The following is a 20,006-nucleotide window of genomic DNA, read 5'->3' as shown; positions in this document are numbered from 1 at the left end:
TGTTCTCTTATTGTTTTGAGGCTATAAAGAATACCTATGTTAAGTCTGTTTGTTTGCAGGGAAACTTGTTGCTAAGCACAAAGAAGAATGAAAAAAAAATGTGTGTGTCTCATTTGCCCCAAATGGTTAATTTTTTAGGTTTCCAAAGAGTCATTTCTTCAGAAGAAAATTTAGTTGTACAATAATAATCACATTTAAATTGTGTATTTCAACAGTAGATCGTCAGCTGCTTTTGTTGTGGGTAAACATTAATAGTCCCAACTTTACAGTTAGAAAAACTAAGTCACAGCATGATGAGATGATTTGCCCAAGATCATGCAACAAATCAGTGGCCGAACCTTGAATAGAAACTAAGTTTTCCTGACACTGGTCCCTATCCCTCGTCTGCTAATTTTGGCTAAAGGTGATGTACTTTGTTGCCTTTTCCTAGTTACTCTCTTTTATTTTCTTAATCTCTTTCTTTTCTTTACTTCACTGTGCCTTCAGACATTAAAATAATATTTAATTTCATTAAAAGCTGCTTCTGCACCCAGTGAAGCAATTGTGAATTTTGTAAGATTTCAGTAGAAGCATGTTTGAGTAAAAAATATTCTCCAATATCTTTAAAAAACCCAGTTAAATAAATGTAGTTACTACATGTTATAAATATATATTGCTAATCCAATATATAAATCACTTTGCAGCTTTTTATTTTGTTTTTACATTATTGATTCAGTGCTCTACTCGTGTGAATAAGGTAAATGGTAGAAGAAGGGAGGTTCACCTATGGAATTTTTGAGTAATTCTTTGCCATAGATTGCTTTTATACAGTGTCTAATAACTCATCTTACTGTGCATTTCCCCACTGTCTACCTCCACATCAACCCCAACCCAAGTGCAGAGTGGGGATTGAGGAGAGATCTGGGAGAAGTCTAGGTTGGTTGTTGGCGTTGAATCAGTCTGGAGAACCAGCAGAGATAACAAAGGAAATGCAAAATCCTTGTAAAAAGTGACTCTATTAACAGTGAAGAGATGGGGATGTAGGCTTTAGCATGGTCTAGCCACTTCAATACAACCCAGCTGGGAATCCTACACACATAGTTGTGCTTTCAGACTTTGCTGATATCCATGCTGCTTCATCTTTACTGCTGTTATTGCCATCAACATTAATTAATGTGCTATATTAAAGCTTGTATGGGTATGATTACCTGCACAACAATTATCCTTTGTGATAGAAGCATATACCCTAAGTAGCCTTATATCCTAAAAGAGCAAGCAACATGTTAGGAAAAACTACAATATCCTGCTTGTCAATAAGAGCATAAGGCTTCTGTTTTGTTCACTCTTTCCACCCTCTCAATGGGGACTGAATTACATGTAATTCTAACACAAGTTTCTGGAATTTAACTGAACGGTGATACCTAGGGCTTTTCCATACACAAGTTATAGTTACATGGTACACTATATAGTTAAAGTGGTGCAGCTCCCCTTGTGTAGTCACAGTTAAATACTATATATTGTAGAGAAATTGTCTGTCTGTGGGCGAACGAGCCTTTCTCTCCGTCCATTTGTTCATGAACTCCTCATAGATGGTAAGAGCTAGGATGACCATTTGGTAGGCAGCTTCCTCTTACTATAACTTAAAACAAGGCAAAGGTTTGATGGTGCATGAGGGACAAGGGAGTGTACAGAAAAGAGACAGAATCTCCCATCAGATGAAAGGGGCTGGCTGGGGAGACCTCCTCCTGTCCATGACTTCCCCAATCCCGAGCCTCCCACCCCCTAGGCAACTTTTAGGAGGGGTGGGGAGAGCTGAAGTTCTTCCTCTATCAGGAAATGAGGGAAAAGTGCAGTTTGCTCCATTCCTCAATTTGGTTGGGGAGTACAGGGAGAAGACAAACTTGGACCCGCCCAAGCCAGAAGACATACAGTGGCCATAGATCACCTGTCCCCAAGCTGCTGTAGTTAGAGAAAGCTGTGGTAGCCCTTTCTCCCCAGTGCAGCCTTATGGGCTTAGGCAGGGGAAGGCAGAGTTTTTCCAAACAGTCAGGCATCTCCCCACCCACACTCTGCCCCCAGAACCCCTGCTGTGGACATTCTGGATGTGGAGTGTTGCTGTCCCTAGTGTCTGGCCTTCTCTGGGTCTGGGAAGTGTAGAGCCACATGATCCTCTTCCTCCCTAGTGATCTGGAACCAGGGATGATGGAGCCACACGGCCTCCTCCCTCCCCAGTGCTCCAGGGCTGGGGAGGCTCAGGCTGTGCATCCTCCTTCCTTCCTGATGCTCTGGGTCAGAGAAGCTGGGGCGTGCACCTGTGAACTTGCTTTCTCCCCGCCTCATGGGGCAGGGCAGGGCAGGGCCTCAGCAGAAGGGGTGGAACTAGGGGCCTTCCTCCCCCAGCTCTAGCTGCATCGACTACTCATGGGCAGTCTGCATACTGAGCCCCGCATCCCGAGCCCCACCCCAGAGCAATTATTTAAATGAAGAAAAAAAATTAATTAAATCCCCAGGCAATAATGGGTGAATGTTCTAGTATTGTTATAACAGTGCTTGTGTGTGTGTGTGTGTGTGTGTGTGTGTGTGTGTGTGTGTGTGTGTGTGTGTGTGTGTTTTATTCTGGCACAGGAAGGGGACTAGTCTATATTGATACGAAGCACCTTTACCTAATAAAACAGCATTCACACTAAGGTTTCCACTGGTATCCCTATTTCTATAAAAATGATACACTTAAGTGAAATAGTTATGCTGGTACAAAACCTTCTCTCAATAATGGACATCAATAACTCGAAAAATTAACTGTGTTTGCTAGTCTTCTCAACAAACATCTGAGGTGCTGCCTAAAGGGATTCCTAAAGGATCTGACCAACAGAGTTCTAGCTCATCCAGGGGCGGCCCAAGGCGAGCTGCCAGCAGCTGGCACCCCAAGCGGTATGTGTGAATGGTGTCCCCGCCTCCACAGCCCTGAATGGTGTGACATCATCATTGGGCACCCTGTTTAATGCGGTGCCCTAGGTGACAGCCAAGTTGGCCTCTATGCACGGGCAGCCCCTGAGCTTATCAGATTGTTCCTGTGTTGTTTCCTTGTTCCCCTGTATGTTAGTCTCTCCTCCTTCCCAAATCCATTGTTGCTATAGCAGCAATGGGTTTGGAAGAAGAGAGGGTTCATTATAATTTTCTGAAACAATTGCATACTTGTGTTTATTTCACTTACCAAACCAGTTTCCTAGCCGCCATCAAAATCATCAGTGTTCAGAGTAAACCGAAACAGCACCATAAGAAACAAACTTGTTTCCTATTAAAAATCTAGCTTATGCTCCCAGTAAACATTGTAGAAGTGGAAGCATTATTATTACTAGATGTTCTATGTCTCGGGGACAGGAGTGCGAGGTGGCAGTTGCTACGGAAACTAGTACAAAATTGTTATTAACAGCAAATCTCCTTATAAGACAGCTGTCACTGCTGACACATAGATTAGGTCTCTCCTCATTTATGAGGCTCTCTTTTAAAACAAATACAAAGTTCCCATGTTTTCCATATTTATGATGGAAATGTTCTTTTGTCAGTGTATCTCTGTCACCCATAGGAGCCGTGGAGCCTTAATGGAGTTCATACAATTTGACATGCAAGTTCCTTCCATACTGGAGTGATGTTTTCTTTCCCAAGATGGTGCTGCAGAAAAAGCTTTTCAGTTTTACAAGTACTGTAGATAATGACACCTCATGATAGAACACTGAAGGCTTTTGTTGCCACAGTGGCAGAATTCTGAGTCCCTAGTCACCAAGGTTTGATGGATTCCTGTCAACAGAGGTGAATATTTCAGCCTCATCATTATCAGAATTCAATAGTTATTCTAGGACTGCTGCCGCAGACTTGTTCTTTTTGCTATTCCAGTACCTCCTGTAACTTGTAGAATAGAGTAGCCATTGTAGTTATCTTCTGTTTGCTGATGGCCTCATCCATTTGTAGTTTAGAATGACCAGACTTGAAGCTGTCCACGCCTCTCATATCAGACCAAATATCTACAGTTCTTCCATTGTACCCTTAACATTTTCATTTTCCATTTAGAAATCTCTTTACTTTCCATTTGTGTTGAGCCCACACTATGGGTTTGTTCAGTGTCACATTACTTTGCTTCTCTAAACCCTTCTTCCTGAGCCTCATGACCAAGAAGCAGATGCAGAAAAGAAACCTTTTAGCCTCAAGGTTGCAGATATGTTGACCAACTAGCCTCAGACAAGAAACTTAATCATAGGCCTAATTAACTTTCTTTAACTGGTGTGGGTGTGTCACATCCTCGAGTTATTCCCTTCTAGAACAGATTAGATAAGATACAAAAGCTTTCTTCACTTCATTCCTTTCCTATCAGCAGTCTAATGGACCATGACTTATTATCTTCATCTCTCCCAGTTTTTAAAGCCCTCTCCTTAAGGAGGGCAGTTTTCAGAGCCAGACCCACTTGATTGGACCTCTGTTAGATTCTCATAAAATTTTCCTTGCATCTGTTGTCTATAGAAATATCTGTGGGAATTAAGTTTTCTGATTTAACTCCCATTCTTAGTTTTTGGTGAACAAATTGGTTTTTGTTTGCCTCAGGAGCTTTTTCCTTACCACATGTAGGAGTATTTGCCTGCTGTTCATCTATCCAAATAGTTCAACTGCCCCTTTCATAAAAAACTGTCTTATCTGGATGTAGAAAGAGACATTTACCTTTACCTGTTTCATATACTGCTCTTTCATGGGAAATGAATGAGGTTTTTCTTGTTTGTTTGCTTCCAGGACCCAAATTTTGGGCATTCTGTTGCCACAGACTGATTAGCATAAGCGCCAACTCCATGGGTGCTATATGGCTGAAGCACCCATGGAAAACAAGATGTGGGCCCTCAGCACCCACTGGCAGCTCCACAGATGAGTGCCTCACTCCTCCATAGCCTTCCACCTCTTGGGCTATGTCTAGACTACAGGCTTTTCCGAAAAGTGCATTGAAAAAGCCATCTGCTTTTTTAAAAGATAGCATCCACGCTGAATGGACTCTCTCACATTTCAGTTGTGATTACTATGGGTGGAATGGCCACCAGGGCAGCTGTGCTTTTTCTTCTTCTTTCAAAATAACTCCCTATTCCCCGTCCACACACACATTTTTCCGAAAGAGCTTTTTTGGTAAAAGGCTTCTTCCTCATAAAATGGGGATTACCAATGTCAGAAAAAGCCCTTTGTGATCAGCTGTTCAGCAGTATGCAGGAGAAGCAGAGGTGGGATCTGGAGTGGAGTAGGAGTCCTGGGGAAATCACAAATTTAGTGCATCTGTCCACCAGACACTGGCTAAAGTCCTCATGTGCTAATCTGGCTGGTGAACATATGTGAACAACTCTATCCCTGCCAGACCATGCTAGCCAGAATATTTCTACTTGCTGAGCTGAGAGGACTGATGTTACCACTCTGGAAATCTGGAACAGAGAGCTGTGGTCCTTTCATCATAATTATGCCTAATTTTCCCAGATGATTATAGATGAAAGAGACCAATTTAGTTCCTAACATTTTCCAAGCTGTCTCAAGCACATCTGCCCTTATTGCATGATTTGCTACATTCGTTTGTTATCTGGAATGTTCCACATGACGGAAGAGGATGAAGATAAACAAGGGAAAATTACTCACTGGTAACCCAGTATCTTGGATTCCATCCTCTTCTCCTCTCTTGAATTTTTATTTCCTCTCCAAAGCTTGAAGTAGATGGCTTTAAAACTTAAGTAAGGGCTGGATGTTTTGGAAGACGTGTGGAAAGTGGAGTCTTCCTCTCCACCCTCAAGCTTTGACAGTGTTTGGACTACTTTTACCATGGTACAATTCATTATAACATTGATTGTCTGGAATTTTCCTCAGGATGGGAGAAAATAAATCTTAATTACACTGATTACAGTGGGTAAGCATCTTCATAGGGAGAAGAAGGCTCTTAAATCTAGCAGAGAAAAGCATAATAAGAAACGATGGATGGAAGCTGAAGCCAAATACATTAAAAGTATAAATAAACGCCATTTTTATGATAGGGTATGTCTAGATTACATTCCTTTTCTCGAAAAAGACATGTAAATTAGACATATTGAAATTGCAAATGAAGCTGTGATTTAAATTTCCTGTGCTTCGTTTGCATAATGGCATCCACATTTTTTTTGGAAATGGGGCTTTTCAAAAAAAATGGCCGATTAGATGGGGATGAATTGAAAATAAAACCCTTTTTCGAAAGATCCTGTACTCCTCAAAAGATCCCAAGGAGTTCAGGATCTTTCCAAAAAGGGTTTTATTTTCGATCCATCCCCATCTAAACAGCTGTTTGTTGTTGTTGTTTAGAAAAGCCCCATTTCAAAATCATGGCCACCATTATTCAAAAGAAGTGCTGGAAATTTAAATCCCGGCTTCATTTGCCATTTCGAGAAAAGGGATGTAATCCAGACATACCCATAGTGATTAACCATAAAAACATGAAGGGAAGTGTGGGTTTTCTATCTCCTGATGATGTCATGTTAAGACTGGATGTCTTTCAAGAAGATAAACTTGTATTTGGCTAAAATATTTGCACTCAATATAGTGGTAAGTGGGTGAAATGTAATGGCCTGTCAGAGAGGAGGTCAGTCTGCAGCAGTGTCAATTATTTCTTGTCAAGCGACAAATTTCTTGATCAAACTTCAGGCTCTAGAGAAACATTTTTCACAGCACAATAACAATACTGATAATAAGTAAATATTTTTTTTCTGGTTCATTCAAAAGCATCTGATGGTCTGGATATGACCTGCTGTCTGCCTATTGACTAGCCTAGTCTACACTCTTGTGCAGAAGGAAAGGATTAATTAATCAGTAGGTGGTAAGGATTATGTAATGGGATGAAATAAGTTCAGCAGCACAGATGCCCATTAGAGATTTGCATTTAATGACTAGATAAACATGTCAACAATCATTTAATTATATTCAGAAGTGAAAGATGGTATTTTGATTTAAGGCAGAACTTTTCATATGACTGACAAAGCAGTAAGGTCAGATTCTTTTGTTTTTGATACTGGTGTCTGGAATAAACAGATTATTAATATAATTTGCATTATCAGAAGTTTATTTCAGTGACATTATGCCATCTTGAAGTGGAAAAAAAGAGGGTCAAGACTGAGACAACTGCCAGTTGTATGCACAACATTTTGCTTTCTGTGCTTGTTTGTTGTTGATCTTATGTTTTTTAAACTGTTCAAATTTGAGACTGGTAAATATCAGATATCCTGCTTCTAGGGGTTGTGTGATGCTAGGGATAGAAATCTGAGACTTGAGCTTTAGTAGAGCATAACTAGGGAGATCAGCATGGAGGGAATTTAGAGAGAAAAAAGTGATACTTTGGAATACACAAACCAATAAGAAACTGTCACCACATGCCCCACAACTCTGCTTCCTTAAATGCTATATTGCTTTGGCTCAGACTCCAGGAACCAACATCGAAGCATGAAGGTTATAACCAAGCTTCTGCTGGCCACTTACTTGAGCAGAGTGACCCAAATATCTATAACAGTCAAAATTTCCCCCCAAACTGTCTACATTGTGGTATCCAGCTCTTTTGCAGAACACTTACAAAGTTAAGTTTGCTGCGCCTTTAAAGAGAAAGTGCCCAGCATCTTATTACGTCATCTAAAGCTAACAAACATTTTATTGTAATTGAAGCAGGGAATTGATTTACAGTTAGTGCATCTAGACTGGCAAAATTTTGCCACCTGTCTACACTGGCCGCTTGATTTTGCGCAAGAGCACTGACGTTCTACTGTCCGAAATCAGTGCTTTTTGCTCAAATACTTGGACGCTCCCGTTCAGGAAAAAGCCCTCTTGCGGAAATGATTTTGCGCAAGAGGGCCAGTGTAGACAGGCAGCTAAGACGTTTTGTGGAAAAACAGGCTAAACGGAAAAAAGCCCTAGTGACCGTTCGGAAGCTCTGTAGCTGCAAGCCAGCTCCTGACTTCCTGGTAGCCCGAGACCCCTTAAAGGCAGACCAGTCTGCTGAGGCCACAAGGCAGAAGCCATTCTGGGACCTCTGGCCACAGGTCTGGCACACGGCCCCTGCTGTCCCCAATGTCACCCAGACCACGATGGCAGCTCCACGGGGGGATCAAGCACCTGCACCCACAGCACAGGAGGCCCCAAGGGGCCGAAAAAGAAGGGCCCCATCCTGGCCCTCAGGGGAGCTGGAGGCACTGCTGGACCTCTGGCAGGAGGAGGAGGCCCTGCACAGCACCCATTCCCGGCGCCGTAACGCGGACATATTTCACCCGCTTGGCACAGCATGGACATCTAGCCCAAACCCTGGAGCAAGTCCGGGTTAAAGTGAAAGAACCGCGCCTGGGCTATGTCTGAGCCAGCGAGGGCCAGGGGACAGGAGCCGACACCTGCCCCCACTACCGACAGCTCCACGCCATCCTGGGCCAGCCACCACCGCAGGGCCTGGACGTCCCTGTGGACACATGCGTGCGCCGCTCTTCCCCCTCCCCCGTTACCAGGACCACTGAGGCAGGGGAAGGAGGCAGCAGCAGTGGGTCGGAGGATGAGGCTAGCACTGCCACCCTGCAGGCCCCCTCCAGCAGCCTTGACGTGTCCCATGCATCTTCGGAGGCCGGGGAAGGATCCACCGGTGAGTGTTGCGCTTTACACTCACAAGGGTGAGGTGGAGGGGGAGCCAGGCGCCCAGAGGGGGGAGGGGGAGAGCACATCACTCAGGCCAGGTGAGCTGCACGGGCTGTGTAGCATTAGGCAAGCATGTGGCTGCAGCAGGCAGCTCCAGGGCACGCCTGGGACCGTGCTGCTCACACACACCCAGCGGGACCCGGGAGAAGGGTGGATGCCGGCTGGAAACAGCCAGGGCCTCAGGGGCTCAGGCCAGAGCCCGCACCTCAGCAAGGGTGCAGCACACAGAATGGCATGCTGTCCCATGCCTGGCTATGAGGCACAGCCAGCTGCTCCTGGGAAAACCGCAGCGTCACATCCCCATGAGCATGGCCCCCACTGAGCCTCTCGTCTACTCCCGGTGCATTGGTTGGCCCCCCGAGGGAAGTCCCTGTTGCAGCCACATACATCCCTGGGCTACGTGTGTGAGGGCTAGCAGGAGGGGGAGTGGGGAAGCGCTCGGGCCGGCCCTAGGGCCGCCTGAGTTTTTCTGCAAAGATGGTACACTCCCCAGTCACTCTCCTGGTTCCGTCCAGGAGACATCCCATGTGATGGGGATCTGAGAGCCCAGACCAAGTCTGCCATATGTGCTCCCAGGCACTGTGTGGGGATTTATCTCGCTCCCTGTCAGACACCATTGATTAGCCCAAAGCCTCACAGCCTCCACTGGCAGGGAGTTCCACAGGTTAACACAAAACAAGCACCCTCCCACCCCCCAAGGGGCCAGGACACAGACCGGTGGTTCCAATACATGGAGGAGGACCCTACTCCAAGGGCGCTCCTGTATGCAAACATACAACACGAGGGCAGGGGGGTAACTGAGTGGGCCCAAGCCACACTACTGTGGTGTCACCTGGGTTCAGGAGTGGAGGGCATGAGGTGTGGAGACAGTGGCCCGGCTGCTTGACTGACCCATCCTTTCTTCTGTTCCCTGCAGCGGGACCAAGCAGAAGCCGGGGAACCTCTAGCCCTGTAGCAGCACCCGCAGCCGCCCAACCACTACGGCAGCGGCTCCGCCACTGGGACCAGATACTTCAGCGCTACGTGCAGGCCGTCGATCATGTCGAGGCAGCCATCACTCGACGAATGGAGGCGGACCTGCCGTGACGCCAAGAGGCCTGGGGCTCCGTCCAGGCCCCGTGTGTACGCATAGAGGATTCAATAGCCACCCTCACTGCACACATTGGCCATGCCATCCATTATGGCATGGCCTTGCCCCATGCTCCCGTCATCTCTCCCCTAGCACTGCCCCTGACCCCTCCTGCAATGGCCCCTCCTGCTCCTGTCCCGGCCCCTCCTGCCCCTCCTGTCCACATCCCCGTGCTGCCTGCCCCGACGCGGCCTGCCCCCCATGTGCAGGTCCGCCCCTGCAGGAACAGTCGCAGGGGCCACCCCTCCCAGGAGTAGCTCCTCCCCCTGCCAGTTGAAGGTCTTCTTCCCCTCCCATCCTAGATCTCCCTTCTCCCCATTGTAAATAAAAAGTACAAGTTTTTGTGTTCAAGAAAAAAACTGTGTTTGTGGTTTATTGGGAGGGAAGGGGAAGGGAGGGAAAAAGGTAGGGGATGGAAGGGAGTTGTAAAGGGAGACCGAGGCGACCCTACTAATGGACCTGGGAGAACATGTCTGTCAGGGCCTACCAGATGGGAACCCTATCCTGGTGCGCCTGGTGGATGGCAGCTGTGCCGGGCTGTTCAGAGGCCTGGCCCTCGCTTGCCATCCATGCGTGGAGGAAGGCCTCCCCACTCCGCTCCACAAGATTGTGGCACACGCAGCACGCGGCCACTACCTCCGTGGCATTCCGCTCATCTCATCGAGATGGGTGAGCAAACACCGGAAGTGGGCTTTCAAGTGGCTGAAGGTGCACTCTACTTTCCGCCATGCTCCTTCCTAGACAGTCGCTTCCCATCTTGTATGTATGGAACTGATTGTTCCTTCCTAAGTGGAGCACTTTGCATTTCTCTTTATTAAACCTCATCCTGTTTACCTCTGACCATTTCTCTAACTTGCTAAGGTCATTTTGAATTATGTCCCTATCCTCCAAAGAAGTTGCAACCCCACCCAGTTTGGTATCATCTGCAAACTTAATAAGCGTACTCTCTATCCCAATATCTACATCATTGATGAAGATATTGAACAGTACGGGTCCCAAAACAGACCCTTGCGGAACTCCACTTGTTATCCCTTTCCCGCAGGATTTAGCACCGTTAACAACAACTCTCTGACTACGATTATCCAGCCAATTATGCACCCACCTTATCGTGGCCCTATCTAAGTTATATTTGCCTAGTTTATCAATAAGAATATCATACGAGACTGTATCAAATGCCTTACTAAAGACTAGGTATATGACATCCACCACTTCTCCCTTATCCACAAGGCTCGTTATCTTATCAAAGAAAGCTATCAGATTAGTTTGGCATGACTTGTTCTTCACTAACCCGTGCTGGCTATTCCCTATCACTTTATTACCTTCCAAGTGTTTGCATATGATTTCCTTAATTACCTGCTCCATTATCTTCCCTGGGACAGACATTAAACTGACTGGTCTGTAGTTTCCTGGGTTGTTCTTATTCCCCTTTTTATAGATGGGCACAATATTTGCCCTTTTCCAGTCTTCTGGAATCTCCCCTGTCTGCCATGATTAAGATCATAGCTAAAGGCTCAGATACTTCCTCTATCAGCTCCTTGAGTATCCTGGGATGCATTTCATCAGGACCTGGTGACTTGCTGACATCTAACTTTCCTAAGTGATTTTTAACTTGTTCTTTGTGTATCCAATCTTCTAAACTTACCCTCTCTGTGCTTGTATTTACTACGTTAGGCACACCTCCAGACTTCTCAGTGAAGACTGAAACAAAGAAGTCATTGAGCATCTCTGCCATTTCCAAGTTTCCTGTTACTGCTTCTCCCTCCTCACTAAGCAGTGGGCCTACCTTGTCCTTGATATTCCTCTTGCTTTTAATGTATTTATAAAAGGTCTTCTTGTTTCCCTTTATGCCTGTAGCTAGTTTGATCTCATTTTGTGCCTTTGCCTTTCTAATCTTGTCCCTGCATTCCCGGGTTGCTTGCCTATATTCATCCTTTGTTATTTGTCCTAGTTTCCATTTTTTATAGAACTCCTTTTTTATTTTGAGATCATGCAAGATCTCCTTGTTAAGCCAAGCTGGTCTTTTGCTATATTTTCTATCTTTCCTACACAGCGGAATTGTTTGCTTTTGGGCCCTTAATAACGTCCCTTTGAAATACTTCCAGCTCTCCTCAGTTGTTTTTCCCTTCAGTCTTGCTTCCCATGGGACCTTACCTACAAGTTCTCTGAGCTTATCAAAATCTGCCTTCCTGAAATCCATTACCTCAATTGTGCTGGTCTCCCTTCTACCTTTCCTTAAGATCATGAACTCTATTATTTCATGATCACTGTCCCCTATACTGTCTTCCACTTTCAACTTCTCAACTAGTTCCTCCCTATTTGTTAAAACCAAATCCAGAACAGCTTCTCCTCTGGTAGCTTTTTCAACCTTCTGAAACAAAAAGTTGTCTCCAATGCATTCCAGAAACTTATTGGATAGCCTGTGCCCCGCTGTGTTAGTTTCCCAACATATGTCTGGATAGTTGAAGTCCCCCATCACCACCAAAAGGCCTCATCCACCTCTGCCACCTGGCTAGCTGGCCTGTAGTAGACTCCTAGCATGATATCACCCTCGTTTTTTACCCCTTTTAGCTTAACCCAGAGATTCTCTACACAGCTATCTCCTACGTTCATGTCATGGACGACCTGCAGAAGTGTGCAGAGAAACACAGGGGAACACATCACATAAGGCAGGGTGAGTGTGTGCTCCTTTGGGCCCCTTCCCCCCATGATACCCTCTGTGCTCATGCACGAACACACACATCAGCGCTCCCACATACACACACACATCAGCGCTCCCTCTCCCCTTGCCCCTCCCCCCCACCAGCAGGCCTGTGCAAGGGAGGTACGGCCCAAACTCCTGGGTGTCCCATCCTGGAGTCTTGGCTGCCCCTGGCCATGGAATGCAGCACCCACCCCCCACTCTACTCCCCCCCGGACACCGACGGTGGATCTGCCCACCGATGACACCGATAGTGGATCTGCCCACCCCAAACTGATGTGCCACCGACTGGTAGCTGTCCCGGGTGGCCAGCTTCCAGACTGTGATGGCGACCCTCTTGTTGACGGGTATGGGTGCCCACAGCCGGGTGGTGGTTCTCTGGAGCGCAGGGGTGAACCAGGCACACAGCTCCAGGAATGTCTGCTTTCACATGCGGAAGTTCTGGAGCCATTGCTGGTCGTCCCATTGCCCCAGGACCAGCTGGTCCCACCAATCCGTACTGGTGTCCAGTCTCCACAGTGGCCTCTCCACGCTGGGGTGGGGATGCCACAGGGATGCCATGGCCTTCATGGTGAGGGAGTCCAAAGCGATCTGCGCCTCCAGGTCCTGGAAGAGGAGGGCACCAGCGTGGAGCACCAGCTGCAGGCACTGCAAAATGGCTGGAAGGGGCCAGAGCAGGCACATGGCGACCCCTGGCTCCATGGCAGACAAAACAAGCAAGATGGAAAAAAACCAGGCAAAGGCACTAAAAGGCAAAAGGTAGTGGTGATCAAAAAGGCAGAGGGCAACCACAAAAACTTCTATGGCTGTCAGTCCCTGCAAGAGGTCCTATAACACGCAGCAGGAGAGAAATGGCTGTCCGGGGAGATCCCTTCAAGCATGTGTCTCAAAGGAGCTCTTGCCCCTACCCCCAGAAAGGGCTGGTGCCCTTTTGCCCTCTTCAAAATGGTTCTGAGCCTCTGCTTTTGCGCAAAGCGCATTGTTGTTATGATAACTCCGGGACCAATCTAGACGCTCTTTTGCGGATATACTTTTAACGGAAAAACTTTTCCATTAAAAGTATTTCTGCAAAATCATGCCAGTCTAGACGTAGCCTAAAAGTAAAATGAGTAGTAATGAAAAATCACAGCATGAAGTGATACTAAGTATAAAGGGTTACAGAGAAGCAAAAGTAAAAATGCAAATAAGATTCTAAGACTAAAACTTAATGTCATCAGTCTTTGCCGAGGCTGTTTTTTCACCTATATTCAGTTTCCAATGATGTCAGTCCCCTTGGCTGAAGGATCCATAACTGTGTGGTTTCATTAGCCCCACCAACAGGGCTTTTTTTCTCCCTTTAAATCTTCCCAAAGTTTACTGACCTGGCTTCAAGAGGCAGGAAAACTTCAAGAAGGTATAGTCTCCAATCCCTGTTGAGATTATGTAGTTACCTGTCCCAACTTCCTACTCTCCCTCTCCCCTAGGTCCTGCCCCCACCATAACCCTACCCCAAATCCTAAGCTCCACCTCATCTCTTCCTACATTGTTCTGCCCCCTCCCTCAAACTCTCCCCACTTTCACTTCTCCCTCTCCTCAGCTGTGTTTTCTGCATGTTGCTAAACAACCAGGTGGGAAGCACTGGGAAGCACAGGGAGGTGCTGATGGGCAGCCTGCTAGTGGAGCCATTTTTTTCCTCATGAGTGCTCTAACACCAGGGCACCCACAGAGGAAGTGTGTGTCTTTGGTCACCCTTTGCTTACTTTATATTTACTACACATTCAAGGAGGCAGAACTACATTCTTTTGTTTGGAACGGGTGTGGCTTAGGCACTGTTGCCAGAGACATTTTAAGAACATGTTTGTAGCACTTTAAATATAAGTCCATTGTGGGTTTACTACACATACATTGCAAAAGAATTTTAATGATCAGAGAGTTATCTGTTTTCCAGCAATAAATGACATGCAACCTTTTTGTGTCTATCTATCTATCTATCTATCTATCTATCTATCTATCTATCTATCTATCTATCTATCTATCTATCTATCTATCTATCTATCTATCTATCTATCTATCTATCTATCTATCTATCTATCTATCTATCTATCTATCTATCTATCTATCACAAAAGTTTGCCAGCAGGTAATGGGTTGCTCTTAGGATCAGAATCACTACTCTTTCTCTCTCTCTCTCTCTCTCTCTGAAGTTTGATATGGGGGAAACGTGTAGGAAAAAATACCACACCTTAGTGATCACTCAAAATTATTTTCAAACATTCAAAACACAATTTTAAAACTACCTTAGTTAAACATCTAATTTCAACCAGTCTTATATCATTGTTTCAATCTAGAGACAAACTATTCCTAGTAAGTAATATGTTTGAATGTAGCCCTTGCTCTCTTCATGAATTATCCACACACGTCTGCTGCGTCTAGACTGGCAAGTTTTTCCGCAAAAGCACCTGCTTTTGCAGAAAAACTTGCCATCTGTCTACACTGGCCACTTGAATTTCTGCAAGAACACTGACTGCCTACTGTCTGAAATCAGTGCTTCTTGCAGAAATGCTATGCTGCTCCCATTTGGGCAAAAGCTTTTGCGCAAGAGAGCCAGTGTAGACAACGCGGTATTGTTTTGCACAAAAAAACCCTGATCGCGAAAATGGCAATTGGGGCTTTGTTGCGCAAAACCGCGTCTACACTGGCACGGATGTTTTTCCGCAAAAAGTGCTTTGTGGAAAAGCATCTGTGCCAATCTAGATGCTCTTTTCCACAAATGCTTTTAATGGAAAACTTTTCTGTTGAAAGCATTTGCGGAAAATTATGCCAGTGTAGACGATTTTACTGATTTATTTACATGCATCTCTATTTGTGGGATTTTCACTTTCTGTGAACATTATTGTGAACAAAAGTGCAACATATACTAGTATTTGCTAAAGATGAATAAAAAGGATTACAAAATGCAGGCTAAGTGAATTTCCTGCTTTTATTCAAATGAATGATGGTGAATATTTTTTAAATATTCACTCAGCTTCTCTGAAGACAGGTTTCACTGTAATAGATTCCATCAATGATTGATGAACCTGAATATATGCTGCAATTCAGTTCCAAATTATTGTAACTTCTTGAGCTTGCAGAATTGGCCTAGAAATCTTGTGAGAAGAGTCTTTTTTCTACCCCATGCGCCCAATGAGGCCCATAAAGTGCTTTGAAGAGACTATATTGAAGTATCAGAGGAAGGCTGGTCTAGTGTGATAGGCACGGGTCCCTAGTTTGGAAGATCTAGGTTGGTTCAGATGCCCTATGGGTAATCCCTTATGCTGGAATTTTCAAAGATGCCTAAGGGAGTTAAGTGCCCAAATCCTGTATGAATTATGTAGAAACTGGGTTCCTAACTCTATTAGGCTCACTTCAAAATCCCACTTATGGCTTCTCTGTGCTTTGTGACATGGGGTTTGCAATACTTCCCTATTTCAAAATTGATGGCTGGTGTTTGTATACTACAGTGATGAGGGCTATATAAGTACTTATATAAATGGATATATTTTTACTTCTTCTTCCAGTCCTGATATGAATCAGGGCACCGAGCCACTTATGAAAATAAAAAAGGAGGGGGGAAATCCGTTAAGTTAAATATTGTGTTAGGAGTCCTTTATTCTATCTGGTTTAGGCAGCCTAAATTTTTAATCCTTTAAACACCTTAGAATATGACTTAGAATGGGATTACTATGAATCCTTGTAACAAAGTATCTTGCCTCATCGTCAGCTGCTTGGGACTAAGCAAACTTGATTGCAGAATGAGCTTCACATGAGGGTGATCAGGCAATTCCTCATAAAGAGCAGAAGGTGGCTGCAGTAAAGCAGGTTTCAGGGGTGATAAAGGTGAAATATAGAAAGTGCTAGAAGGACACCTCGTCTGGGCAGGAAGGATTTGAAGAGATCTTGGCAAAATGGAGAAATCCCACTAGCAGAAAGACTTAAGGGAGAACCTGATTAAGCAAGGAAGATACTAGGAACCCCAGAGGGAATTTAAGAATCTGAGTAGAAAGAGGTACAGTGAAAATTTAAATAGACCTAGTGGTTCCAGCCCAAATCATGTGCTGAGTAGATGTGGGACTGGATTTTGCTAGCGACTCCTGAAAAAGTATATATAAGCCTCTCATAGTTATGGAGACTAGCACAGAATCTGCAGGCTAAGCCTTGAATACAGGTTGAGGAATAGCTCTGCCGAGGGTAGAAGGATTTTGTTTTACAGGCTTTTGGGGACTTTTATTTAGACATTTGTGACCCCAAGAAGGGTGGACTTAAGATGATGACCTGGCACAAGGGCCAAATCGTTGGAAGAGAAGTCACTTACAGGAGCAACTGTTAACGGGGCTCAAGAGAAGTAAGTGGCTACAGCAAATCATGTGTGGTCATGGGTTGGTGAGTGGACTCATGTATCTAAATTTGTCAACTTTGGTTTGAAATCCTCATTGCATGACATAAAGATTAAACTTTAATTAAAAATTAATTCCTGGAGACTCCAGGACAACTGTATTTATAATCCTAAGGACTTTCATTGTGTAACTTTTTAAAAGATGTTCTAAACCTAGAGAGAGGCATGATTCAGGAAGGTTTAAATGAAACACTCCCCTTGGAAGCATAGTACTTTGTTATCTTGCCTCAGTTTCCCTGTAGGTTTTCCAAAAACTCATGGCCAAGAGTAATTAAAATATTAGTTCCAGTTTTAGGGTTTAATGCATAAATTCCTTCTATCAACTCTGTTCTGGTGGACTTCCCAGTTTCCAAATCTAATTTCTGTGGCTTCAGACCCTGGATTTCTTGGCTCCCATTTCTCTGTAGCAGCAGAAATTAGCTAGTGTAATTCAGACCTATGCTTTCTCTGGAGAGTCTCTTCAATACTGGGTTTAAATTTCTTCTCCTTGGGAGGATTCTGAGTCTCAGTTCTCTCTCTGTAAGGTCTCATCCTTGCCCCAGACGTGGACTCAACCTCTTCTCCATGGAGGCTGGGTAGCCATAGTTACTGTCCTTGAAACAGTGTTTCACTTTTGGCAGGCTTCTCCATCCCAGGAGTGTTCAGTTTAGTTCCACCCCTTGAATGAAGTGACCATGTTTCCCTAAGCTGAACTCAGGACACATGGTAAAATTACTGTAATTGTCTTTGAACTTGTTTGACTATATCATACACATGTTCAGACTTACATCAAGTTGAGTGAGCCTCTATTAAGAACACTGCATGGCTGGATTCTTTTTATTTACTTACCTTTATAACTTTCCTATTCCAAAGGGGAGGGAGACATGCATACACTTCTGTACATCTCTCTCACATGGGGGAAAGGGGTGGAAGGAGGTGATGTCCTGACCTAATCCTGCCTTCTTGGTGCTGTCCACACTTGGCTGAGCTCCTAGGACAGACTCACCTCTGCTGGTACCTGGCATGGCATCTTTCTGGGGCAACATGTGTGCTGGGTGGGTATGTAGGATCACATGTACCCCTGCCCAGATTGCTGTCAAAGTTCACACCAGCATGTGGCCATCAGCAGCCTTTTGACACTAGTGTGGGGAGGGAAGGAGAGATGGAAATTGATTCCGGCTTCAGGGGAGATGGAATGATATTGCAAGAGCTTATCTCTTCTCCCTCTCCTCCCCTGCCACTACCCTCATATGCCTGGAAGCTGCATGTCCCTTGCTACCTGCACGGTGTTGAATGGCAGCTCATATCTCCAGGCTGTTGCTGGCCATCAACATAAACCAACTGTTCACTGGCTACAGTGTAGACAGGAAGAGGTTGAACCCCAATGATGCATTGTACCCCAGAGAACCTGATTGCAGGGGGCTTCAGTGAACCCAGCCAGAGGTGGCTCAGAAGAGGAGCATGCTTAGGGGACAGAATAACCTTAAATTTCCTGGGAGCAAGAGCCAGGGTAGGGGGTTTAGTGGGGATGGGGGCAGGTGAACAAGCACACAGAGCTGTTATGGAGTGTACAATTCTGAGGTGTGAATAAGCTGGAAAGTGCTCCTTCTACCCCCCGCCACTTCAGAGCTTAGCTGAGGAATAGAGAAACTTCCCCATGTCAGCATTGTGTAAAGCTTTGGCACATGCTGGGCTCAGTGCTTCTTGGCCAGCACCCTAGGCTGGAGGGTGTGGGGCTTTCCCAGGGTGTTGGCCCAGCAATAGGTAGTAGGGGAAACAGGGAGCCTGCTAGCCAGGCTGTTTGTGAGCTCAGTGCTCTGAGTAGGGACTGATTCTCTGTGCAGTGCTGAGAGCAGGATGCATCTTGCCAGGAGACACATAGTGGGTTTGAATGGGCAAAGCAGGGAGAGGGAAAGCACATAAAGGGCTGATGGATGAGTTGCAGAGGTGACACATTACTAGCCAGTACCTGGCTGCACTCACCGTACACCACAGCTTGCCTGCTAGAAACAGGATGGGGACGGGCCTTGTGGTAGGAGAGCTGGCATACAGTGAGAGCTGTGCTCATGACCCATTGGATGGAGCAGTGAGCTCCATATGCTGTGGCTGTGTCAACATTGGCACCCTTTTCCAGAAAAGGGATGCTAATGAGACCAGTTGGAATTGCAAATGCCGCGGGGGGATTTAAATATCCCCTGCGGCATTTGCATGAACATGGCTGCCGCTTTTTTCCGGCTCTGGGTTTTGCCGGAGAAAAGCGCCAGTCTAGACGGGATCTTGCGGAAAATAAACCCTTTTCCGAAAGATCCCTTATTCCTTGAAAGTAGGAATAAGGGATCTTCCGGAAAAGGGTTTATTTTCCACAAGATCCCGTCTAGACTGGCGCTTTTCTCCGGCAAAACCCCAAGCTGGAAAAAAGCGGCAGCCATGTTCATGCAAATGCCGCGGGGGATATTTAAATCCCCCGTGGCATTTGCAATTCTGACTGGTCTCATTAGCATCCCTTTTCCGGAAAAGGGTGCCAATGTAGACACAGCCTGTATCTTTGCTTTGCCACCAGTCTTGCACATCCACCTCCATCAACTGCTGCATCTTTACCACTTTCTCTCCCTCCTCCCCATTCACTGCTGATGGGAAGGTGGCTAGTAAGCAAGGACCCACCCAGCAGGATCTACCAGTACATATGAGGGGGAAGATAAAAAATATTAGGCAACTTTCCCATTTTTAAGAAAGTTGGAGGGCATAAATAGGGGACTGTCCCCTTTAAAAAAGCACCTCTTGTCACCCTATCATTGGATAGTCCTCCAAGTATGTAGTGCTAGGCTCCCATTTGACTAAGCTAAGGACAAGGCTACATTATAGATTCTAGAATCAGATGAATCTGTTTTCTAGTGATAATGATGAGTAGCTGCCATGTCCCTCTCTAGAAGCAACTGTGTGTCACTGGTGCAAGGATGGTATCTATACTGAAAAGAAAATTCTGAATGTTTTGGTTCTATATAGTTTCTTACACTATACTCATCACCAGACTATCTGAGCACTTTTGAATAGTAAATTAAGCAACATAACTATCTGTGACCCGCTTTTCTATGTAAACTGCTGTTTAGAGTG

General features: G+C 45.4%; 1 protein-coding gene and 1 long non-coding RNA gene across 2 annotated transcripts in view; both read left to right on the top strand.

Moving 5' to 3' along the window:
* Window positions 1-20,006, top strand: part of LRRC4C (leucine rich repeat containing 4C) — a 773,256-nt gene that overhangs the window by 7,939 nt on the left and 745,311 nt on the right. The gene's annotated exons all lie outside the window — the stretch shown is intronic.
* Window positions 16,349-20,006, top strand: part of LOC142828994 (uncharacterized) — a 119,571-nt gene continuing 115,913 nt past the window's right edge. The window contains exon 1 of the long non-coding RNA XR_012903206.1: window positions 16,349-16,865. This is a non-coding gene — a long non-coding RNA (uncharacterized LOC142828994). The remainder of the gene's footprint in view (window positions 16,866-20,006) is intronic.

Source organism: Pelodiscus sinensis, chromosome 4 (genome assembly GCF_049634645.1).
Source record: "Pelodiscus sinensis isolate JC-2024 chromosome 4, ASM4963464v1, whole genome shotgun sequence".
NCBI classification, from domain to species: Eukaryota; Metazoa; Chordata; order Testudines; family Trionychidae; genus Pelodiscus; species Pelodiscus sinensis.
The sequence above is the reverse complement of the archived record's forward strand: the minus strand, read 5'-3'. Positions and strand labels throughout refer to the sequence as shown.